The sequence below is a fragment of the Danio rerio genome, chromosome 11, assembly GCF_049306965.1.
Source record: "Danio rerio strain Tuebingen ecotype United States chromosome 11, GRCz12tu, whole genome shotgun sequence".
Classification (NCBI taxonomy): domain Eukaryota; kingdom Metazoa; phylum Chordata; class Actinopteri; order Cypriniformes; family Danionidae; genus Danio; species Danio rerio.
In genome coordinates this window covers 36,645,001-36,672,500 of record NC_133186.1, presented here as the reverse complement: position 1 = coordinate 36,672,500, position 27,500 = coordinate 36,645,001, and the positions used below count along the sequence as shown (strand labels likewise).

The 27,500-nt window shown below is 35.8% G+C and overlaps 1 protein-coding gene across 11 annotated transcripts in view; it reads left to right on the top strand.

The window, feature by feature from the left end:
• Positions 1–27,500, top strand: part of xxylt1 (xyloside xylosyltransferase 1) — a 235,678-nt gene that overhangs the window by 116,945 nt on the left and 91,233 nt on the right. For 3 of the 11 annotated variants that reach the window (XR_012387266.1, XR_012387259.1, XR_012387260.1), the window contains 2 exons: positions 1–111; positions 23,898–24,018. The exon at positions 1–111 is cut by the window's left edge and continues 35 nt beyond it. The gene's annotated coding sequence lies outside the window, so the exon portion shown is untranslated. Of the gene's footprint in view, positions 112–5,149; positions 5,266–23,897; positions 24,019–27,500 lie in introns of those variants that run through there. The other 8 variants (XR_012387265.1, XR_012387256.1, XR_012387258.1 and 5 more) reach the window with 5 other exon arrangements.

Sequence of the window (27,500 nt, the reverse complement as noted above, 5' to 3'; positions counted from 1 at the left end):
GCCCAACCAGTTTGTCCAGTTAGCTCGTCGTGGTGGACTTGAAACACAGAGAGGAGTTGATGACAACGATGACCGGGTTTGAATCCGGGGAATAGCGATTCCAGAAATCAGGTAAGACAAAATCAGAATCTAAAAAATAAAATTAACGAGTGAACAACAGGGTGAGAATGTGGTAAAATCCGGAAACGTGGTAAAAATCAGACAAGGGCTTTTCTTTTTCTGGACTTTTTTTTGTAAACCGTTGGTTGGGTTTAGGGAAGTAAGTGGGTGAGTGGGTCAGTTGATAAAATTGGTTGGGTTTAGGGATGGAGGAGGGTGGAGGGTGGGTCAATTGATTGTGATACCAATCAATCATTCAGTCATTCAGTTCGGTCGACAGCAGCCTCTGGTGGGTTTACGGGAGAACAGTGCAGGCCTAACGGCACTCAGGAGAGACATTTGAGCTTCGAAAAATGGGACTTATTTCGCGGTCTCTGGAAACGTCCACAGGACTACGTTTTGAAAATGAGCCTTGGTTGACTATTTTATTGAATAATATGCCGTAAAGCAGTGGTTCCCAACCACCGGGCCGCTGACTGGTATCGGTCCGTGGAACAATTGGTATCGGGCCACATAAGCAATCATAAATTATTTCTGTAAAAAATATTTCCCCCGCCACTTGGTTTCTTCCACTCACCCCCGTCCTCTCACGTGAAATGGACTATGCCAAAATCCACCATCTCCACAATCCTCAGTGCTAATTTCACCCTCACGCTTCATCATAACATCACAACTCACGAGACAACTTTTCACCACGATGAGAAATCTTGTTGCGATTTAATCTCGCAAGATCTCATCACACGTGGTCTTGTTTTATAAGTTTTCTAAGTTTAAAACGTTTTGAAAACAGAACATGTTTGTAATAAAGACAGTAAAATAGCTATATAATTCTTAACCGTTATGATCACCACGGCTGCATGGTGTCAGTAAACGCGCATATGTGTGTGTGTGTGTGTGTACTTCAAACGGCATTTGTGTCAGACTCATCATTTCAGAAAGATGTATTTCAGCTTCATCCGTGTCTGTCTCTGACTGCTGCTTATCTATTGTAACGCAGGGTAAGCAGACATACATGTGGGAACGGTGTTGGGCGGGGGGAAGCAGCTCATTTGCATTTAAAGCCACATGTTACAAAAACAGCTACAGTATACTCAGATACCAAAATGGGCAGATAATAATAAATGATCGATGGGTATTTTGAGCTGAAATTTACAAACACATTCTGGAGATATCAAATGCTTATCTTACATCATGTAAAAGGGGTAAAACATAGATATATACACTAGATATCGCATAGGGACCCTGAGCATGCGTCAATAGCGCCGCCACATTGGTACAGTGCTCCCAGGACAAATGTCATTCAACCGCACTAGTCAAAACTAGTCAGTGTTATTACGTGAAGATGCAGGACTTTAGCGCTGTCTACGGGTATAGAAACGAGCAAACAAAGATATCAAAGCACAAAGGCAGAACATTTCATAGGTAATATTAAGTTTTTTTCTGTTTTTGTATGTTCTGAACTTTTGTGCTAATCAGGTAACGTTATTGAGGATAACAGTCACTTACTGCATTCACCATAAGGCAAAGCAGCTCCAACTCGCACTAAATACTCGGCTTATGCTAGTTTTGTTGAATAAAATCAGCAAACAATGCAAAAGAAATAAACCAACGAGATGCTGCGGTGCCAGAAACTTGTATTATTGTCGGCTAGTAAACGAGATGTTCATAACGCGGGATTCATTCACAAACGAATCGCTCCCTCCGTCAGTATGAGAAGTGAAAGCAGGAGAGGAGGTGTGTTTCAGGACATGATTAGATCAAATTTAACAGGGAGGGTGAATAGTACATTTCTGTACACACAAACACAAGCTTTTTGTCAGGAATGCCCGTGCGGTCACTGATCCATCGATGTAGAAAAGTGATGTAAAATTATAATTTTCGTAATTAGAAAAAAAAAAAAAGTTACATACTAACATCTAGGAAAAATCCCGATCATAGATATATGTGTATATGTGTATATCTCTGGCTTTGGATGGCCACAGTCCTCCACTGTACCTTGGTCCCGCATTCATTTCAAAAGAGCGCTACCCTGTAGCAAGATGGCGGCGCTATTGACGCATTCCGTCCAATAGACAACAATAGGCCAGGCGGCATCTAGTGTATATATCTATGGGGGTAAAATAGGTGTCCTTTAACTAATAATGAACATTATTTGTACAGCATTCATTAATCATAGTTCAGCATTTATTAATACATTATTAAAATCATTAGTCAACATAAGTTAATGCTCTGTAATTTAACTTGAACTTAAAGCTTTGTTTTTTTACTAACATTAACAAAGGCCTCTTTCACACAAGGATACCGGTAAAATATCCGGAAAGTTTCCGAAATTTACACAGGCAAGGGCGGAATTTGTCCAGAAAATACTGATTACACATCCATTCCAAAAATACTAGTAAATTCTGACATCCTTATCCAGAAATGACCTCTAAATGGCAGCGCTTGAACTTGTAAACATTTCACTACATTACAAACTCTGTAGATGGAGAAGTATTGTGAACAACTTTGATGAAAACATGTAAGGGAACACTTTCGCATGTCGAGATGTACATAATATGTGTGTGTGCTGACGCTCACCGTCTGCTTCAGGTGCACACACGTCAAGCAACTGAAGGAAGCAGAGCTTAAAGGTAAACAAACAATGGCTTATCATAAGCAGTTTATTGATAATTTTTTTACACAGTTGGCATTAAGAAGGAACATAGAAATGTTGTCCGACTAACATCTAGCAGCTAAATGTTTTCAAAGACTCTTATTTTAATAAACAGCTTGGATGTTAATGCGTCTGAGTGTTTTGATTGGCTGGAGTAGACATCTCACGTCAACGTGTTGTAATGTTACAACTTTTCTTTCCGGAAAATTGCCAGAACAAATTTACTGGTATTTTCAAAAAGGGGCCTGTTCACACATACATACCTTTCTGGAAAATTGCTGTTAATTTTCTGAAAAGGTCTGTATGTGTGAAAGGGGCTGAAGATGAATAAATACTGTAATAAATGTATTGTTTGTTAACACAATCTAACACAATCTTTTTGTAAAGTATTACCATTCATTTAAATTACACAATAAACTACGATAAGGTCATCAAAACAATGTATTCATAAGTGTCAATTATTTGCAGATTGTAGTACATTGAACCTTAAAGTGGACTATAATATTTTCCATTTTCCCAGTACTGGGTTGCAGCTGGAAGAGCATCCGCTGCATAAAACATATGCTGGAATTATTAGTGGTTCATTCCGCTGTGGTGACCCCTGATAAATAAGGGACTAAGGGTGAACTCACACTACAAGTACTGATAGTGTTTGACTATGACTATTCTGGAATTGTTAGTGGTTGGAATTGTCAATAGTTCATTTCGCTGTGGTGACCCCTGATAAATAAGGGACTAAGGGTGTACTCACACAAAGCTAGTATCCGAAACGTTTCCAGGGACGTTTGACCCCCGTTTCCCGGTTTATTTGACAAGTGTGAGTGCTCCAAATCAGACCCAGGCGTGGTTTAGGCTAGTTGTAAGAGGTGTGCTAAAGCGCAGTTCGGTTGGGGTTTGGCGCAGTACTTGTAGTGTGAGTGGAAATCGTGCCTGAGCCCAAAACTGAAGATGCAACGTCACTTTTAAGGGACTGTTTCAAATTGATTTATTAACCATACTTACTTTTAAATAACACAAACTGTCATAGTTTATTAAAGACGCAATTCCCTTGCTGCACGTCAGCTTCACCTTCAGCAAATCTCATAATACCTGCAGCACAAAGACTTTCATGAACATTTATGAGTGTCAAAAGTGGAGAATCTGTTCAGCAAAAGATTTGACTGTCACTGCATGTCAAATGACTTAAAATAATACAAAACAGTATAACAAAAGCAATCTCCATTGTACAAAGCGAGATTGCTTCTCCTCTGTAAAACTGAACAGTCACATCATTGATGATGTAAGCTTGCTCAGGCTCTGAAGGCAAAAAATCCAAAGTGAGTGCTGCCCGAGAAGAAGAGGAGAGGGGGGACAATCGTGCCTGTGCACAGTTCAAGACAACCGTGCTTAGTGTGAATACACCCTCAGCTGAAGGAAAATGAATGAATAAATATTTTCCATAATCCAGTTTCTCAGAAGAGAAGGGAAGTTCCGATTTCTAAAATTTTCTTTCATGTTGTCAGAAGATATTGTTAAATTATTATAGCTTTAGGGAAACAAGAGCGTGCCAATCCTGTGCGTACTGATCAGTGTATACTTTTTTATTTTCCACAGCAAACGTGATCATTTTCACTTGTTAAATTGTAGAAAACATCTTTTTGTTGAATAAGGTCGTTGTGATGAGTCAGTTTTCACGTGTGCCTGTTTGCCGCATGATTTCTGCCCTAATAATAGCCAGAACAGCAACATCATATTGTTCAGATAGATAAACAATATTGTGATCTACACTAAACCCAAATGTTACTAGTGAGGCATCATCCATTGTCCTCTTTGTTTGAGAAGCGTTTCCCGTAAACATGTTGTGTGGACACATGCGTGATGACTGCAGATACACATTAATCTGATTCTTTTGCAGATAATTTTCTGGTCACTGGTAAGATATTTTTAGCTATTTCAGCTGAATCATGTTGTGCAGAATGGGGTTTTCACATGATACAAGGTAATAATTTCTGACATTAAGGTAGACTGTTATATTGTTAATCTGTGGTGCTTAATAATATATTTTTAACAGCAATGAACCCTACATTTTGTTAAACACTCTACCAGGGTTTCTGCACAAGACTTTAAAAAACCCTTTTAAGACAATTATGAATAAAATTTTACACTTATGCAGGGCTAAACAATAAGGATTTTTTCGATGGCCCAGTTACTTTTGTAATTAGTTTTTGTATTAATGGAAGATCATATAAAGGGATGTGTTGCTTTAGTTTTCTTTCCCTGATTAGAGAATTTAATATGGAGAATTTGCTAAAAATGTCTAAAAGCTATTGCTCTTTGCAAAAAAATAAAAAAAATAAAAAAAATAAATAAATATAATTTATATATGTTACATAACATAGCACATCTTTGGACTTGTAGGGGAAACCGGAGCACCCGGAGGAAACCCATGCCAACACGGGGAGACCATGCAAACTCTACACAAAATTGCCAACTGAACCAGCCGAGGCTCGAACCAGGAACCTTCTTGCTGTAAGGTGATTGTTCTACCCACTGCACCACCATGACGCCCGTGGAACTAGATTATATAAATTTATATTTCCACACACCATAGCAATGGGCCTAATAGAGTCCTGAACGCCATAGCAATTGGCTGAAGACAACGAGTACCTTAACAACAGAAACCCCTTGACAACCACCATCAATACCACAGCATCATGATAAACAAAAGTCTTGTTTATTCTACACGGACATGATGAAAATGCATTTCACGTCTCTTTATTTGTCTTTTATTTGATTTGAATGGCCAGTGTGATGAAGCGGCTCATGTCTTGAGAAGCTGAATTGCGCAGCTAAATAATTTAGCTGTGTGATCTGAAGCCGTGGAAACACAATCCCTCAGACGTCTTGAGGTTGGTTTGATCAGGCTGTGCTGGCCGTGAACCCAAAGCCCCCCAAACCCGCAGACACACGAACCACAACAATCACCTGTGCTTTTGACTAAGAGAGCAGACTGTAAGGAAGAAAGTCAAAGAAAAATACAGATGCACTGAGTTTGAAGTGCTCATCATTCTTTAACAAAGCTAAGAGAGAAATAAAAAAAGAGCTTTTCATGTAAAAGTGGGCTAGATGACTGAAGCTGGGATAAAAGAGAGCTTGAGCAAAGCTTTAGTTTCACTCATTTAATAGCAATAAAAGTTGTCAGCTCTGACATCTAAGCACAGCTCTTGATCAGGGAGACAAAGGTGAATGCCTGGATCAGCTATGAAGATATTTGCACCTTTTTACAAACATTCTTGTGGATTTCTTCACACTTGAAAGAATCAAATCTGATCCCTCTGGGCTTTTAGGAAATAAACTCTCTTAAAAACAAATTCACAATTTCACTTTAGTTTATTTAACACAGTAAAAAGAAATATCTATGTTTAAAAAGGTAAAAAGAGATATTATTGTACAAACTACAAGCAAAAACTACAGAATAACTTTAAAGATTGTCAAAAGAATGACTAAAATAGACTCAAAATTGATTAAATAACAGTAAATTTCATTCATTCATTCATTTTCCTTTATTCGCTTATTTATCAGGGGTTCCCACAGCGGAATGAACCGGCAACTATTCCAGCATAGATTTTACGTCAACAATGCTAACCACTGAGCTGCCTATTTAACACATCTAGGGCCCATTTCATACACCTGCCGCAATAAGGCTTAAGACGGGTTTGCCCCGATGTGTTGTTATTTTCAGATCAACACAACCCTAATTTTCTCGTTTTGCACGACGTTGGTTAAATAGTAAATTCATGGCACTGCTTTGTGGACTCAAGGGTGTGCCAGTCTAGAAAGGAAATGTGTTAAGACACATTGGCGTGTTGCTATTTTGAGGAACTAAAATAGACTGAGCAATGATTAGCTGAAAGCTGGTCTAAAGTCCAGTGTAGAGCGTGTTAGTTATGTGCCTTAAACACATATACATTGCTTTATACACACAGGATGTACAGCAATACACAAATATATTTACAAATGAAAAATAAAATATTATTATTAAACAAAAATTATTGTTTTCTACTAAATATAGTATGAAAACCTCTGCCTCCATGCCTTCTTCATTTCTGGAGGCTTTTTTCAGTTTATTCATGACATTTGTATTTGTATAATGTTATTATTATTAGAAGTATTATTTAATATTTGCATATTTATATTTGTTTTATTAAAAAAACAAGTTTAAATTTGTCCACCTGTCGGGTATTGGACCATAAGGAGCATAAGAATAGGACGTGTGTTTGGATAAAACTCCACACTTTATTATTATTGTTCATTTATTCATTTGCTGGAAATTAGAACTGAATTTTGGAATATTTTTGAAACAAGTGTTTGTGCTTAACAAACAAATAAATATTAAATATGTAGGCTGATCGATGTCTTCAGAGGAGTGAGTTTCCACTAATTCCTTATCCATGAAAGTAAAGGAGTAAAGTAAAGAGTAAAGTAAAGAGGCCGAATGGAAGAGGCTCGTTCTTTATCCTCGCGCTGCAGATGCTCTGTTTAACTGTTTTCTCACTAGAAGCGTTCAGTTTTTCTGCTTACAAAGTGCACCATCTAAATAGCGAATGTGCCATGGCGTGACACAACTGACTCTTAAAGGGAATGAGAGATGAGACTCTGGTTTAATGCACATTATGCTCAAAACACACCCATAACTCATTAAGAGAGTAAGCACATCCCTGTTAGACCATGGCGCAGAGCATATTTTTTAGTCCTTAAAAAAGCAAAAGTGGATGCTTTTGCATCATGTGCTTTAGACTCTGTGCCTAGATCATTAAAATAGAGCCCCTTGATTGTAAAGATAAATAAAAATACAGTAAAATGATATATATATATATATAAATGACTAAAATAGACTTATAGAGGTCTAAATTTACAGTAAAATACAATACTGTATGTATTACTGTAAATAATTTGTTTTTAAACTGTTTAGAAATTGCAAAATTAGGTCAAATTACATTGACCTTAACTTTGAGGTTTTAAAAGTTATTTTACATAACCATTCTGTCTATTTACAGAAATGTACTTTTAACAGCTTTTCCATGTGCAACAATAAACAAATAATGTCAATTGTAACATGTAAATGTATAATCTCTGTAAATTAAAAGGTATTTAGTTGTTAAGTAGTAATAACCATGTGCAGTAATTAGGAAATAATGTATAAAAGTGCAGTAAGTATGCTCACGCACACACGCACACGCGCACGCACACACACACACACACACACACACACACACACACACACACACACACACACACACACACACACACACACACACACAAATCTCTGTAAATTGAAAGGTATTTAGTTATTAGGTAATAAGATATTTCTATATCTAAACAAATGCACAGTCAGTTTTTAAATACACTGTAAGATTCCTGATTACACTGGGTCAATTTTGTACAAAAAAGCAACTGTAGGGTTAAAAAAACTATTTAAAATTTATTTAAATATTAACCTAATGTTGGCATTGTCCATATTTTAGCTTAATTAGCCGGCAGCTAGCTCTCTGCAACTCTCACATGGTTGCCCAGTGAAGCTAGACAGGGCTGCGCCTGCCTGGTCAGTACCTGGATGGGAGACCACATGGGAAAGCTAGGTTGCTGCCGGCAGTGGTGTTAATGAAACCAGCAGGGGGTGCTCAACCTGCGGTCTTTGTGGGTCCTAATGCCTCAGTATAGTGAAGGAAACTCCCTACTGCTTGATAAAAATCTCAGGATTTGCCTCTGTTCGTCATGGCCTGCTTACCATCCCCATATCCTAATTTTTATCCCATATTCCTATCCAAACGTTTGCAAACGTTCTGGCAGGTTTCTGTAAAAATGCTCAAATAATTCATTTTATTAATAGTTTTTTAATTAACTTTTTTTTACCTAATAGCTAGGTCATTTTCGATGTACACAAAAGTGTTGTGCTTAAACAAGGTTATTTTGGGTCCCCGTTGGAATGAAGATGAATTTACTGGAGAGATGCCAAAGTCCTGACCCAGTTTTTTGTCCACGGGCAGAGACTGGCCTGAAGGCAGGGAATATTGATCCAGCATTCCACTGATGAGCAACACACATAAACACAGTGTGCGTTCACTACTTTAAACTAACCTAGAAACCCAAAGGACAAGCGTGCAGAGACAGTCCAGACTGTGCCCTCATAGAAACAATCGTAACACACTCAGAATTATCAGTTTGCAGATGTGGAAAACAGATGTTCATTGTTTTATACTGTATCTAGATCCATTGTCTGCTTTACTGCTATTATATCCAAACTATCAGATGCCAAAAGGGAACCACAAAATAATATATGCTCACAGTGCGCTGTCATAATAATTAACATTTTATTTGATGTTTATATTCAGATGGGCAGACAATAATTTTCTAGTAAATAATGAACTATATAAATGATTTAAGTATTGTTCATACACAGTTCATGTGCACTGAGTGTTGTCATCACAACATATGTTTTTATATTAGACCTTATGTTAGATAAAAAATGGTGAGTTGTTTTTATCCAATGCTGGGTCAGTTATGAAAAAACCCAACAGCTGGCTCATTAAACGTTAATAAAAATAAATGTACAGTGGGCAAAATAAGTATTGAACACGTCACCATTTTTATCAGAAAACATATTTCTAAAGGTGATGCTGACCTGAAGTTGGTAACAAAACAGAAATCCATAAATGCAAAGAAAACAAATATAATTAGTTTACAACTTAAGTTATGTGTGATAAAATGAAATGACACTGATAAAAAGCATTAAACACATGAAGAAAGGGAGGTTTAGAAAGGCAGTGAAAGACCAGACAGCAGCTGAAATCTGTTAGTAGTTCTTCAGCAACCCTCTGCCCTTCATCAGTGTAAATGAATATTAGCTGCTTCAGTCCAACATCTACATTAGCACGATGATGAAGATGCAACCAGGGTGGAGATTTCAGCAAGACAATGATCCGAAGGATCAGCCAAGGAAACTTTCAAATGCTTTCAGAAAAAGAAAATTCATTACACTTTGAAATATTTCATTAGTTAATGTATTTACTAACCTGAACTAAGTATGAGCGATAGTTAAAGCATTTATTAATCATAGTTCATCATTTACTAATGCATTATTAAAATCCAAAGTCATGTTTATTAACACTAGTGGATGCACGATGAGTTAACGTCAATTAACAATGAACAACTGTATTCGCATTAACTTACTTGAACAAATACTGTAATTAATGTATTGTTAATTGTTTGTTCATGTCAGCAAATGCATTAATGTAACAATAACTAATACAACCTTATTGTAAAGTGTTGCCAGAAAGTCAACCATTTGCTCAGTTATTTGCTAATTAGCGGTTTGTTAATAGTTTGTAAGATAGTAGGGTTTAACTTTTGGGTAGGATTGGGGATGTAAAATAAAATTATACTTCATAGCTACTATACAGTTAATGTCTTAGGCAGAAAATAACCAAGTTATTACAGTGAATTGTGACTTCAACTAGTTACCATTTTCTTTTTTGTGAAATCAGTTGCTTATACTAATACAGTTGAAGTCAGAATTATTAGCCCTCCTGTTAAATTATAATTCTTTTATATTTTCCCCCAATTTCTCTTTAGCAGAGAGAAAATTTTTTTCAACACATTTCTAAACATAACAGTTTTAATGAGTAATTTCTAATAACTTATTTTGGTAACACTTTACAATAAGGTTCATTAGTTAATGCATTTACTAACATGAACTAATCATGAACAACACATGTACAGCATTTATTAATCATAATTGAACATTTACCAATGCATTAATAACATCCAAGTCCATGCTTGTTAACATTACCCAATGCACCCTGAGTTAACATGAACTAACAATGAACTACTGTATTTTCATTAACTAACGTTAACTAACAAGAACAAATACAGTAGTAAATATATTGTTCATTGTTTGTTCATGTTAGTAAATGCATTAATTAACATTAACTAATGAACCTTATTGCAAAGTGTGATCCTTATTTCTTTTATCTTTGCCATGATGACAGCACATAATATTCTACTACTATAGATACTAGCATTCAGCTTAAAGACCTAACTATGTTAATTAGGTTAACTAGAAAAATATAAAAAGATAAATGCTTAAGGGGGCTAATAATATTGATCTTTTACATTGAAGGGTGAATTCAACATATTTACCAACCGGCAACTATTGTTGCTGCTCGGACGTTTGACAAGGTAACAAAAAACTATAGATCTCTTGAAAGATTTGTTTTGTTTGGAAGAATCTAGAAACCTTCACGACTATGTTGATACATATTGATAACAAAAAAAATCAGTTTTAGTAACATGACAAATTCTTTTATTTAGGAGGTTTTGCATTCTAGAATTAGGGCATCATATAACAGGAAGGTAATTAAATCCTTTTTCATTTCTTGAAATCTGTTATTTGTTTGTTTGCTTGCATGTCATTTAGAAATGGAAATTGGATATTGTATAAAATTACTTATAAAAAAATGGCAACTATGATCTTCGGCAACAATAGTTGTCAGTGGGCTTAAATGGGTTAAAGTGTTTTGTAAAAAAAATTATAAACTACCATTATTCTTGGCAAAATAAAAGAAATAAGACTTTCTCTACCCCTTTTTCCAGATTTAATATAAGTCTTTTGTGTCTCCAGAACATGTACATGGAGTTTAAACTCAAAACACCCATTAGACAATTCTAGTTCTCCCCGCCCACTGTTCCCACGTGCCTGTCAGAGTGTGCTTCAATCTTTGGCTGCATCAGATAAACAGCACAGTGACAGACATAAAGGAAGCCGATCTCAGTATTTCACTGTGAGAAATACTTCTGTAAGAACTTTCCCAATGATTATTTGATGTATTTGTTGTGGCGTTACAACGATGAGTCAAACACATTGTCATTACAAAGTTCACGCAGGCACGCACACATGCACACACACAGCAGACACACACAGCGCATGTGTTTAACTTTGCACTGTTTTTAAACTCAAATGTGACAGGATACACGTTAATATCCACTGCTGTACAGATATCCATTATGTTTATGTAAAAAATAAACCTAATTTAACGTCCATAAATTGGGATTGAAGGATATTTTTTAATTGTACAGACATGCAGCATGTGGTGATAAAGATGCTGTAATTCATTACAAACATGCTCTGTTTTAAAAACGCTTTAAACTTGTAAGACTCATTCTTGATCACATTTGATGATCACAGAGAGCTGAACAGATCTTTTAATCCCAGCTTTGCACACGTCTTGTTGATATGATTATACGCGTTCCTACACTGTAAAAAAAAAAACTAATTTTACAGAAAAAATCTCTAAATTTTTTACAGTAATTTTTTTGTCATTTCACATTATATTCAAAACTTAGTAAAATGACAAACAATCTCTCTAAATTAACCGCTTGACTTTCATTTTAGGTACTTTATTATTAAAGACAAATTACCGACAATTTTGTTTTTTATACAGGGAAATTACAGTATTATTTATACAGTATTTTTTCTGTTATTTAAAATTATATTCAAAAGTTCATAAAAATTACAAACATTATCTGTAAATTAACGGCTTGACTGTTATTTTATGTACTATATAATTAATGACAAATTACAGCAATTTGTCTGTTTTATAAAATAAAATTGACGTATTATTTACAGTGTTTTTCCATTTTTTTAAAGTATATTTAAAATTACGTAAAATTAAAGTAATAAATTGTAATTACTTGGTCTGTAAAAAAAAAAAAAAATCGTAAAAAAAAGGTCAAATGACTGGCAGCTACGGCTGCCAAACAAAAACCATTAAATTAAGGTAAAATTTCTTTGTTGAAATAAAGTGCAAAAAATAATAAATCTACAGATATTTTCATTAAAATGTTTACAGAAAAACACTGTTATTTTACACACTTTTCCTAGATTATTACTATCAAATCCATTTAATAAAGTAACACACTAAGAGAGCTCACATACACCTGTTTCAGATTCTGCTGATTGCACACACACAGTCGGAGGATTGTTATGAACTGATTACATGCACTTTAAAAGCAGCACAGACGCACGCACCAATTGCTTAGTCTTGTTATACTGCTACTGTGAACATTATAACGCGTTTCTCTTCTTTGGCCTTGCTTTGTTTGTTAATTGTTTACATTGTTTGCTGCCAGGACTGATCATTTGCTTGTTAATTGACCATGACTCTGGATTCCCTGCATACATCTGTTTCCAGGTTGCCCCTGTGTTGACTTTTGCTTACCTGACCATCTCTGTGTAATAAACCTGCATTTGAATCTGCACTTCTTTGTCAGGGTCCCCTTCATGTTACAGTTCCATTTATTTAAAGATTTGGAACTGAATTATTTTATACAACTTAAACCTCTACATGTTTTAAAGTAATACTATTCAATAAAATGTAAGTTATGGTTGTGAGAATTTTAATAAGTTGTATCTCGTTTGATGTTTTTTCCAAACTTTTTTGATCCAAAATACAACTGTTAAATTACGACCAAGAGCATGTCTTGGCATTTTATTGAAGGCGTTTAATTGTAAAAAGTCTGTAAAATAACAGTCTGTAAAATAACAGTGTTTCTCTGTAAAACTCTTATTGTGTTACTTTATTAAATGGATTTGATCATAATAATCTAGGAAAAGTCTGTAAAATAACAGTGTTTTTCTGTAAATATTTTAATGAAAATATCTGTGGATGTATTATTTTTTGCACTTTATTTAAACAAAGAAATTTTACCGTAATTTTATGGTTTTTGTTTGGCAGCCGTAGCTGCCAGTCATTTGACCTTTTTTTTACGATTTTTTTTTTTTTTTTACAGTGTGGGAGACATGTTAATACGCTGCTGTCAATCAATTTGGTGGGATGGGGAAACCGCATTCATATGTCGCATGCGGTGAGTGGGAGGGATTTGGATCCTATTTTAACGTCAGGAAATTCAAAAAAGGACACTTACTGTTTGTAAATAACCCCAATATGACTGTGAACACACTATACCTACACACAGTCCAGATCACAAAAGATGATTTTCATCATAGGTGCCCTTTAATTTGTTAAATATCACTTGAGAATTATTAGAAAAAGAATAAAGATTTCACAGGATGACTGATAAGATTGTCCTCAACTGTAAACCATAGAGTGTAATCGAGTTTTGGAAGACAGTGTAATGTAGTCTGCTCATCTCCCCTGTGGATGTTAATTAGCACTCAGACAGACGAGTCTCAGCAGCTGAAGAGCTGTAAGGCCGAGGTGCTGCTCTTTAGCCCTGTCATTTTCCTCAGCGTGGCAGTCGTTTCCTAGAAGAGCCATTCTGTACTGTACAGAAAAAAAAGATGAAGCTGGGATCTCCAAGCTACCCACTCCAAATCACTTCATTCAGGGCCGTGCTGACATTCAATACACTTTGTTCAAAGGGACGGACGTACAGTAGACTTGCTTTTGTTCTGTACAGCGAGTCCGTAAATGTGTGTTTATTTATATGTCCTTCGTTTTATGAACATTATGCATAATGCAACGTGCAAAACATCACATCACTCTTGGGCGAATGACGAAAGCCTTCTATTATATTGTTCTGGCCATTTATATAATAAATTCTGTGAGATGTCTTTCAGTCTAATATCCGGTGGTCAAAATAAAACTCTATTTTGATTCTTTTTTTGCTGTTGAGGTTGCTGTCAACAAACGTTAGATACAAAAGCAATAAAGCTGCAGTAAATTACCAGCAATTTCTAGCAGTTGATTGCTGCGTGGTATCTGTTGTGATTGACTAGCTCTCATTTATTTTAAATAGAGTACTTCTCAGAAATACTCGTGTATTTTTTGTATGTTTTTTTTTTCGTAGATTAAAAAATGGTTTTGAAGAATTGCTGACGTCACTTTCTGCAAACAAAAACGCCTTTGGCTTCGGGGTTGACAATAAATGATCTTTGCAGGTGCTTCTTCCATTCATGCAACTAAATCAATAGCTCTTCTTATTCTTTCTCTCGTTTATTTTTCCTCTGTTCTTTCTTCCAATCAACTCAAAATGAATCTGCCATGTCATTTTTTCCTTTCTGAAGCAAACGAGTGGCCCTTTAAAATCAATTGCTGTCTCAGAGATGTGCATTGTCTGAGTTTCGTGCTCGTACCGGGGATATTTTATTTATGAAGCCCCTGAAGTAATCGAGACTTAATAAAGTGGACTAATTGAGAAATGTTTTAAAAGCAAAGTGAATTTGTATTGTGTCCTGGCATAAAGGTCACTGCAGTGAGGCTTCTGTTCTATCAAGCATACTTGGTGATGGTCAGTAGTTATGCAGGTCCCAGAGGACCCCATATGAGTCCCAGAATGACCTTACAAAGCATGAATTCAGCTGTTATGAAGGTCTGTTTGCATGAGGCTGCTGATATAGACAGAACTTGACAGAGTTGTCTCATTCAGACCTTTTTATGGTTCAATAGTTCTATGGTGAAGTCAAAAGAATGGTCAATTCAGAAATCTGTCATTCCTGTTTCTGTTGTATGCAGGGCAAATATCAAAATCTTTTTAGTCAATATATATATATATATATATATATATATATATATATATATATATATATATATATATATATATATATATGTTTTTATATCGTGACTTGTAATGTAATGTTTGAATGCATCACTTTTATGATGTTTAGCAGTTAAAAAAATGTCTTCTGATGTCTAGCCGGCAGCTAGCTCTCTGTAACTCCCACATGGAAGCTAAGCAGGGCTGCGCCTGGTCAATAGTTGGTGGGAGACCACATGGGAAAGCTAGGTTGCTGCCGGAAGTGGTGTTAGTGAGGCCAACAGGGTGCACTCAACCTGTGGTCTGTGTGGGTCACAATGCCCCAGGATATTGACGGGAACTCAGTGAGCGTCATCTTTCGCATGAGACATTAAATCTAATTCTCTGCTCTTGTTAAAAATGCCAGGATTTCCTTCGAAATGAGTAGGGCTTTTACCCAGTGTCCTGGTCTAATTTGTCCATCTTGGCTTCCTAACCATTCCCATATCATAATTGGCTTCATCACTCTGTCTCCTTTCCACCAATCAGCTGGTGTGTGGTGTGCGGTCTGGCACAATATGGCTGCCGTCGCGCCATCCAGGTGGATGCTGCACACTGGAGGCGGATGAGGAGATTCCCCTCAAAAAAGCGTAAAGCGCTTTGAGTGTCCATAAAAGTACTATATAATTGTAAAGAATTCAAGGAGAATTAATCAGACCTGTTACCTGGATCATCTAAAAATATTTAATTCCCAAGACAAATAGGATTTTTGTTTACTACATCTACATTTTTGTTTACGCAACCTACATCTACTATGTTTACCGTGAGGAAAATTGAGATTTTCAGTGAATAAATAACATAATAACATATATGTAAAACAGATATCTGTAAATTAAGTTTTTTGTGTTTCATAGATTTAATTTTCTTGTATTTATCCACTTTAATATTACTATAGAATTTGGATCTGTCTTTCAAAACCTTTTGATTTTGAAAACTGTCTTTTATTGACATTATTAATAGTTTGAAGTGATATATTGTCTGCACTGGTGTTCCAGAAACAAGGTACTGTTTTGCAAAAGCTGTTATTTTACAGATTGAATTTTCTGTATAATATATTTTATACAATATAATGTTTAAAACTACTAAAAATGTCAATAAAAGTCACTTACGTAAACTTCAGAGTTGAATTTTCAACATCAACGTCAAAAAACAGAGCTCCCTATACCATAACAGAACAATTGCAAAAAACAAACAAACAAACAATAAAAAACAGTGAATCATAACATACAAAACCATATTAATATATTAATATAATAATATATACACATTATATATCCACACTTGTATACAATTAATATATACAAAACCATATTAATTATCGGATGTCTTGGTCCCACTTTATATTGTCACTTACTGTATACCTGTGAACTTACACGGTAGCTAGATGTGTAAGTACAGTGTATGTACACACTGGAATGTTTTATTTACTTGTGTAATACTGGTGTGACTACACAAATGTAACAACCCACTGAATGGGGGTGGGGGGTGGGGTGTTAATGTTTGGGATTTTTTTGGATTTTGGCACCTGCCGCTATAAATAAAAGCACCTTGCACGATAGTGCTACGTCAGCTGAGCCATCAGTACACAAACGTCACTGCATATCAGTGTGATACGACGTAACAAAATATCATTTACTGACAACATTTAGAATGTTTTCAAGGTACTTTTGGTTTTAAGATCCAAGCATTCTCACACCATTTATTTATTAATGATTCTTTTTTGTAAAACAAATAAACTGATACATTGAAAATACAGTATTTCATTGAAACAAATGATTCAGTGCCAGATCTGACATTGCTGCTTCTGCAATATTATATAATATATAATGCATTAAGGAAAACTAGGAGTAGTTTTTAGTGAATAAAAACACATAAATCAAATTGCTTCAATAAAATGACCTAAAATGCTTGAAATATAATGCTTGAACCACTTTAATGTTGCTTTTATGGTGTTTTTGATTATAAGAAATCCACGAATTAATTATTTTTAATGACTATTTTTACTAAAACCGATTCTTTGAAAGTGTCTATCATCTTCATGGGATTTTAGAACAACTCTAACATAAATATCTGAATTGTTTACTTTCAGAAGACATGAAAATATGGTGCACAAATAGAGTGGATCACTGCTATGCTGGTTTTGCTTGAAATACGCAGTCAATGCAAACGCAAACTATTTTGGCTGAATTATTCCTTTGATCACGCAGAATTCTCTCTGACGCATTTGGGATTCACTTTCAGGCCAGCAGATGCAGATCAGATGACATCACTTCCCAAATGTTTTCAACAACAGCTGAATGAACATAATCAACATTTTTCCATTCAAGCCTTTCTATTCAGAAGTGTGTCACGGTTGCTTGATTTCTTAAGCCATTGACTATAGAAGAAGCAATCAGAAGGACAGGGGTCTCAGCACGTGTCACAGTGGTCCACCTGACATCCGCGTTTGAAATGAACCACCGCCGCACGTGCCACGGTGTTAACCCATAGTCTTTCATGCTTTAACCTTCACACATTCAATACGTCCAAGCCAGACAGAATGAACAATTTTATTCCAACAAAAGATGGAAACTAATATGTTCTGAATGGACAAAAACTGGGCAAGCGGGAAATAGGTCACGAAAAAAGGAAATGGAAAGTTGCATCAGTCTAGGATTTTCTTCTCTTTTTTCGATGTCTTTTTTAATTCAAGTGAAATAATCAGGAATGAACTTCTGTCATTTATTTTAAAAGCAGATATTCTAAATGTTATTTTGTCCATGTTTAGTTGTACATTTATTGTGGAAGCTTATAAGTATGATTTTTTTTCTGTGAGTTTGTCACATGTCTGACCTTTTTCAGAATCACACAGTATTTATCTATTACAGTTTATAAACTCATAGTTAATTACTTTCTCCTTGAATTGTGATTCTGAGAAAAAAAATAGCGGTCCCACTTCATATTTAGTGTCCTTAACTACTATGTACTTACATTAAAAAATAAATACAATGTACTTACTGTGTTTATAATGTATTTGAGAACACTTATAGTGCAGTTGGGATAGAGGTTGGGTTATGGACAGGTTTGGTGGTATGGGTAGGTTTAAGGGTGGGTTAAGGTGTAAGGGATGGTCAACAGTGTATTTACAAATGTAATTACAAAAGTTAATTACAGATGTAATTACATACATGTATTTAATCAAGCATAAGTACAGTACACAGTAAATACATGCATTTACATAATAAGTACATTGTAACAAACTATTAATTACTGTGTAAAAATTACTGTATAATTAATTACTAATTAATTACTGTATAAAGTGGGACCAAAAAAGCTAATTGTAAGAAATTAAGTTGAAAAAGATGTTTGGTTGGGGCAGCACGGTAGCGCAGTGGGTAGCACAATTGCCTCACAGCAAAAAGTTTGCTGGTTCTAGCCTCAGCCTGGTTAGTTGGCATTTCTGTTTTCCCCACAGTCAAAAGATATGCAGTACAGGTCAATTGAATTAGCTAAATTGACCATAGTGTATGTGAATGTGTGCAAGAGTGTGTGGATGTTTCTGAGTGATGGGTTGCAGCTGGAAGGGTATCCGCTGTGTAAAACATATGCTGGTTAAATTGGCGCTTTATACCACAGTGGCAACTCCTGATGGTAGGGGACCCCTGAATAAAGGGACTAAGCTGAAAAGAAAATGAATGAGTAAATAAAAAAAGTTGCAATTATTATTATTTTCTTTTTGTCTTGCAGAGTAAAACCAGCCTCCACATATAGCAGGAAACATACACACACAGGCTAAAACACTCCTGTTTTGTTTTCATGTGCTCTATAAATGCTGAAGAGTCGTTCTAAGAGTTGTGCCGGGACAGACACGTCCATATGTGATCTGAATCACAGAGCACGTGAATGACTGCCATCACATGTACATCATCACGTGCCACGTGTTTCTCAACAGAGACGTGATCATGGACAATAGATCAGGAAAATTTGAGTTTACCCTGCTCTTTATATTGATTGCATACAGCAGTGTTTTCTTCCCTCTTCCCCACTGGTTCCCTAGAGAAGCTGATAATCAGAACAATATATAGACACATTTAGCAGGGGAGAATCAGCATCAGTTGAACAAAAACAGAACAGATCAGCAGAAGGCAGCTAATTAATCTGACACACGCTATGCTAAAATATAGCCCTCGCTGTTGAAAATTCAGTAAAAAGAGTAGTAGTTTATTATACAGTATCTGTTTTTGTGAGTGGCGACGCTGTGGCACAGGGGTGAGCACTGTTGCCTCACAGCAAGAAGGTCAAGAAGGTTCGAGTCCCAGCTGGGTAAGTTGGCATTTCTGTGCGGAGATAAATTAGGGTTGCGGCTTAAAGGGCATCCGCAGCGTAAAACATATGCTGAAATAGTTGGCGGTTCATTCCACTGTGGTAAATAAGGGACTAAGCTGAAGGAAAATGACTAAATGAATGTTTTTGTGAGTCATCAGTCCTGCAGGCGCACTTTGACAGTTTAATAACTTAAAAATATCTATACCTAAATAATATAGATTCATAAGCTGGTAGACTTCTGTAAATACTGAAAACCTATATTTAATTTAAAAAGTTGATATTTCATATAATTCTATGTAACTTGTTTTTTATATATACACTACAATACCAATCAAAAGTTTGATTCAATATTTTTTGAAAGATGTCTTATGATGCTTAACAAGGTTGCATTTATTTATAAAAAGTGTTTAAAAAGTACTATTTCAATTGTTATTATTATTATTTACAATTTAAACTTGCTGTTTACCGTTTAAATATATTTTAAAATGACTTTGTTATTGTTTAAATCTTTATATCTTTTCATATTTCTGTGGAAACTGATTTTTTTATGCTTTGGCAGCAATTACAGCATCAGGTCTTTTTGAATATGATGCCACAAGCTTGGCACACCTGTCTTGGGGAATTGTTGCCCATTCTTCTTTGCAGTACCTCTCAAGCTCTATCAGGTTGGATGGGAAGTGACTGTGTAAAGCCATTTTCAGAACTCTCCAGAGATGTTCAATAGGATTTAGGTCTGGGCTCTGGCTGGGCCACTCAAGGACATTCACTGAGTTGTTGTGAAGCCATTCCATTAATATTTTGGTGGTGTGTTTTGGGTTATTGTCCTGCTGGAAGATGAACCGTCGAGAGCACTCTGATGCAGGTTTCCATTCTGGATGTCTCTGCACATTGCTGCATTCATCTTTCCCTTTATCCTGACTAGTCTTAAAGTTCCTGCCGCTAAACAAAATCCCCACAGCATGATACTGCCACCACCATGCTTCACTGTAGGGATGGTATTAGCCTGGGGATTAGCGGTGTCTGGTTTTCTCCAAATGTAACGCCGGGCATTCACTCCAAAGAGTTCAAATTGAGTCTCATTAGACCAGAGAGTTTGGTTTCTTATGGTCTGAGAGTCCTTCAGATGCCTTTTGGCAAATTCCAGGGGAGTGGCTTCCATCTGGCCATTTTACCATTCAAGCCTGATTGGTGGATTGCTGCACAGATGGTTGTCCTTCTGTAAGGTTCTCCTCTCTCCACAGAAGAACGCTGGAGCTTAGACTGAGTGACCATCGGGTTATTGATCACCTCCCTGACTAAGGCCCTTCAATCCTGATCACTTCCTAGAGATGGCCGGCCAGCTCTAGGAAGAGTCCTGGTGGTTCCAAACATCTTCCACTTATGGATGATGGATGCCACTGTGCTCATTGGAACTTTCAGAGCAGCAGAAATTTTTCTGTTACCTTCCCCAGCCTTGTGCCTCAAGACAATCCAGTCTCAGAGGTCTACAGACAATTCCTTTGTCTTCATGCTTGGTTTGTGCTTTGACATGCACTGTCAACCCTGGGACCTTATATAGTCAGGTGTATGCCTTTTCAAATCATGTCCAATGAACTGTATTTACCACAGGTAAACCCCAATGAAGCTGCTGAAACATTTCAAGAATGATCAGTGGAAACAGAATGTAACTGAGCTCATTTTAGAGCTTCATGGCAAAGGCTGTGAATACTTATGTACATTTGATTTTTCAGCTTTTAAATTTTTAATAAATTTGCAACAATTTCAACAATGTTTTTTTCACATTGTCATTATAGGGTATTGTGTGTAGACATTTGAGGAAATAAATGAATTTAATTCATTTTGGAATAAGGCTGTAGCATAAAAAATGTAGAAAAAGTAAAGCGCAATGAATACTTTGAAGATGCACTGTATGCAGGTAAAGTGTTTGAAAATACTTTTGTCAAAATGTCAACATCCAGTCACTTTTATTGTCACGTCATCAGCAGCACGTGTGCTATGATGAGTGAAAAGATTAAGCTTAGCATGTGGGTGAAATAATGTTTAGTCATCGTTCAAAGTAAAATTTATGGTTTTGGTATAATATTCAATTCTTCTGATCTGTGCTTATTTAAATTTATATACAATACAAACATATACGTGTTCGTATGATGTCAAATGTTTCTCGTTTTAAATGTATCATCGTGGAAAATATAATAACTTTCCACACGCACTGCGGATGTTTTTACTCAGTAACTGCAACAGTTGATGACTGAACAAGCTGGCCAATGCGGTTTGTTCTCCGCTTTTGAGAGAAGCATCTGCTGTCCAGAAGCTCTGGATCTGAATGTTGTTGCAGAGACACACTGGCTGCTTTCTGCTGGACGGCACCAGCACTAATGAAGCTGGCAGAGATTCTGCTCTCTCTGGACTCAAATTGAGTTTAGTGTGTGGAGTCTCTGACTGCAGCTTCTGTGGAGTCCACACGTCCTGACATTAAACACAGTGTGCTTTTCCCCTTTGGTTTGGCTCCATCAGAGGCAGCAAAACAATAACACAACCCTTTTAATTTTCATTATTTTTATTTTTTACCTGTTGCTTGTTGTATTGATGGTGAGAGTGTCTTATTTGCACTATAATATTGCCTATATTGCACTGCTATATTTTTGGTGCACCCTTTTCACAAGATGCGTTTAACTGTCATCAGCAACTTAAATCCTTGAAAGTTTTTAATATTTTGATTTTTTTTAAAAACATGTTAGAACATTTATACAGTTAGATACATACATATTTTACCATTGACACAATTCTAATAGTTTTGGCTCCGTAAATCAACACAATAGATTTGAAATAAAATGAACAAGATGTGCTTTAACTGCAGACTGTCAGCTTTAATTTAAGGGTATTTACATCCAAATCAAGTGAATGCTGTAGGAATTACAACAGTTTGCATATGTGCCTCCCACTTGTTAAGGGACCAAAGGTAATTGGACAGAATAATAATCATAAATTAAACTTCCACTTTTTAATACTTGGTTGCAAATCCTTTGCAGTCAATTATAGCCTGAAGCCTGGAACACAAAGACATCACCAGACGCTGGGTTTCATCCCTGGTGGTGCACTGCCAGGCCTCTACTGCCACCGTCTCAGTTCCTGCTTGTTCATGGAGCAGTTTCCCTTCAGTTTTGTCTTCAGCAAGTAAAATGCATGCTCAATTGGATTCAGGTCAGGTGATTGATTTGACCATTGCATAACATTCCACTTCTTTCCCTTTAAAAACTCTTTGGTTGCTTTTGCATTATGCTTTTGGTCATTCTCTATCTGCACTGTGAAGCACTGTCCAATGAGTTCTGAAGCATATGGCTTAATATGAGCTGAAAACTTTGCCTGGGACACTTCAGAATTCATCCTGCTACTTTTGTCAGCAGTCACATGATCACAATTCCTACAGTGTTCACCTGATTTGGATGTAAATACCTCAAATTAAGCTGACAGTCTGCAGTTAAAGCACATCTTGTTGGTTTAATTTCAAATCCATTGTGTTGGTGAATAGAGCCAAAAATGTTAGAATTGTGTCGATGTTCAAAAATTTATGGACCTAACTGTATGTATTTATGTATGTGTGTATTAAATTATCTTTGCATCAAATGACAAAAAAAAAGACAAATTACAGTTTCTGCAAGGAATTTTTAATGCAGAGTGTATGGGGCGGGACAGTAAATTTGACGTTGTTCTCTCATCTGTCTGCCATTATCAATCTCACACATTTTTTTTCTTTTTTGAAAGTCTTGATAACACTATCGTGGAGTTTTTCTTTTATTACCTCAGCAAACAGGACTATACAAAAGTGATTAGTTGTACTCTCTTATTCACTGCGCTCTTAGTTCACCCAACTATGAAGATTTCTGCCATTGAGAAACCCGGAAATGTGAAAAGGATCTATAACCAAAAACGCCACTCAGGCTCATGTGAGATATGAGCTCAGGGCTACATTTATGAGAACCAAGAAATACGATTTGCAGTTTTTTTATTGACAAGTCCAGTAGAGGTCGCTGTGTACGTTTTTGGCAATCTTAAATATGATACTGGTTCACATTTTCTTGTGCCATTTCTTACCAATCCACCAGAGGCCATTGTGTACAGCTTGTTGTGAATAATAAATCAGCTAGCTATTGACTGACCTACACACCCTCCCTTATCGCAACTGATAGATTGTGCTTTTAAAAGGAAACTAGAATTAAGTTATCACATTGTACCATTATTTTACATAATTTTTCCCTTTTTTTCCCAGTTTTACCTGGTTTCTGGAATTTTCCTTTACTGGACTCAAACTCCAGTCTGCTCCGCTCTGCATCCCAAATCCCACACCGTACATGGCAAACCAGTCAACCAGACAAGCCATCCATATGGAGGTAAGTGGTCAGTGAAACCACCCTGTAGCATCAGTTTTACACAAAAACAGACGTATCTATCTTTTGTCCATCCATTTGCCCTTCAGTCCATTTCTCAATCCATCCATCCATCCATCCATCCATCCATCCATCCATCCATCCATCCATCCATCCATCCATCCATCCATCCATCCATCCATCCATCCATCTATCTATCTATCTATCTATCTATCTATCTATCTATCTATCTATCTATCTATCTATCTATCTATCATAAATGTATGTTTGTTTGTTCATCTCTCAATTCATCCAATATATCATTTCCATCCATCCATCCATCCATCCATCCATCTATCCATCCATTTATCTATGTATCATATCATTTCATCTGTCTATTTGTCTTCCATCCATCCATCCATCCATCCATCCATCCATCCATACATACATACATACATCCATACATACATCCATACATACATCTAGGCATCCATCCATTTATTTATCTATCATAACTGTCTGTCTGTTCAATCTATCAATCAATCAATCAATCAATCAATCTATCTATCTATCTATCTATCTATCTATCTATCTATCTATCTATCTATCTATCTATCTATCTATCTATCTATCTATCTATCTATCTATATCTATCTATCTATCTATCTATCTATCTATCATAAATGTATGTTTGTTTGTCCATCTCTCAATTCATCCAATATATCATTTCCATCCATCCATCCATCCATCCATCCATCCATCCATCCATCTATCCATCCATTTATCTATCTATCATATCATTTCATCTGTCTATTTGTCTTCCATCCATCCATCCATCCATCCATACATACATACATACATACATACATACATCCATACATACATCTAGGCATCCATCCATTTATTTATCTATCATAACTGTCTGTCTGTTCAATCTATCTATCTATCTATCTATCTATCTATCTATCTATCTATCTATCTATCTATCTATCTATCTATCTATCTATCTATCTATCTATCTATCTATCTATCTATCTATCTATCTATCTATCTATATATCTATCTATCTATCTATCTATCTATCTATCTATCTATCTATCTATCTATCTATCTATCTATCTATCTATCTATCTATCTATCTATCTATCTATCTATCTATCATCTGTCTATCTGTCTGTCTGTCTGTCTGTCTGTCTGTCTATCATAACTTTATGTCTGTTTATCCATCTATCCTTCCATACATCCATCCATCCATCCATCCTAACATTCATTAAGTTGTATATCATTTATTCATTTTTATTACTTCTATCATTTAATAGTTTTCATGTTCCATTGTTTATTATTATTAGTTAATTTGGTTGTGTGTTTGTTTGCTTATTTGTTTTTTTCTTAATAATTTGTTCATTTAAAAAGTATGATATAATTTGTTCTATTGATTTTCCTTCCACCATTTGTTAATTCTTTTACTACATGTAGTTCTTTTATTCATTAGAGTTTATTGTTCATGCAGTCTCTGTAGTTTAATAGTTTTTGCATTGGTTTTATCATCTGTTTGCATTTTTATGTTTTATGTTTCTATCGTTTAGCACTCATTCATTGCGCTGTTCATTTGATTGTTAATTTATTTTCCATTTCAGTTTTTTTTTATTGTTTGGCTTCTTAGTCAAACAATGGCTCAGTAGTTTGCAAGATTGCCTCAAAGCAAGAAAGATGCTGGTTCAATTCCCATTGTTTTTCAATAGTCCAAGAACATGCAGTATGTATATGTAAATTAAACAAAGTAAATTGGGCAGTGTGTGTGGGTGTGGGTGTGGGTGTGTGTGGGTGTGCGTTTGTGCGTGCGCGTGTGAGAGAATGGTTGTATGTGTTTCCCAGCACTGGCTACTATTAGTAAAGAAGGGAATAAGCTAAAGTAAAGCAAGGCCCTCATTGATTTAATTGTTTCTTAGTTTTATTGTTAGTGCATCGCTCATTCAGTCTGTCTGCATTGTTTGGTGCAAATTATTGATTTGACAGTTAAAAGGCCAAGGTCCTTCCTGAGATGCCTGCAACATCATTGCAATTCTTCCCATTTCTCAGTTGAATGGATGAAATCACCCTGTGTCATGTGATTGTAAGGTGTTTCCTTCAAGGCAGGAGTCGATATTCAATCATAAGCACATCCTGGAATCCTGAAGTGAGAGATCCTGCAGAGTATTCCAGCTCTAACCTCTCAGGCATAATAAATCACGTCTGATATCTACAGCCCAATCACGTGGAGTACAGATGCTTTTTTTTAATGCATAGATGCTAACACTTGACCTTTTGAAGAAAATTCTGTTTTTTTTTTTTGAAAGATTAAAATACTGTAGGTCACCCATAGGGCGGCATGGTCGCCTCACGCCTTACGCTGTTGCCTCACAGCAAGAAGGTCGCTGATTCGAGCCCCAGCTGGGTCAGTAGGCATTTCTGTGTGGAGTTTGCATGTTCTCCCCATGTTTTTTATGTTTGCAAGTCCAAAGACATGCACTATATAGGTGATTTGGGTAAACTAAGTTGTCCGTAATGTATGTGTTTATGTCCTGGTCCTCCAGGTTGGGGGTTGAGCACTGGGCTAACGACCAACCTTGTAAAATTAGATTTTACAAAACACCAACATTGAGCGGCTTAATATCAACTTCGAAATAAATGGCTCTGGGAATAAGTAAGGTCACCCATTAGAAATTTATATAGAGCTGATGAGAAAATGTGTGTGTTATCTATTTATCTATCCATCTGTCTGTCCGTCTGTCCGTCCGCCCGCCCGCCCGCCCATCCATCTATCCATCCATCCATCCTTTCGTTTATCTCTCTATCATAACTCTCTGTCTGTTTGTCCGTCTGTCCTTCAATTCATCTCTCAATCCATCCATCCATCTATCCGTCCATCCGTCCGTCCATCCATCCATCCATCCATCCATCCATCCATCCATCTACCCAACTCCCCGTCTCTCATTCATGTCCATTTTTTCTTCTTTCCATTAATTTATCTGACTGGTCAACTGTCTATCCTTCCATCCAAGTAACTGTATGTCTGTTCATCCGTCTGTATTTTTGTTTTTGCATTGTGAAAAGTGACAGTTTTGGACATGCAAAACAATACAAAATAATCATTAGTAAAAATTAAATAAAATCAAAAAGACATTTAATATAAAATATAAAATAAAATAAGTCATTGAAACTGAAATTGTGATAAAAAATGTATTTTATTTCATTTAATCACTTTTATTTTATATTTTTTATTTTTATAATAAATTGTATATTTTTTATAATAAATTTTATATTTTTATTAATTTAAATTAAATTATAAATTAGTCATTCATTTATTCATTCATTTTCATTTCGACTTAGTAACTTTATTACATGCAAGAACATTACATGGGAGAACATGCAAACTCCAAACAATATAAATTATTACGTGTTATATATATATATATATATATATATATATATATATATATATATATATATATATATATATATATATA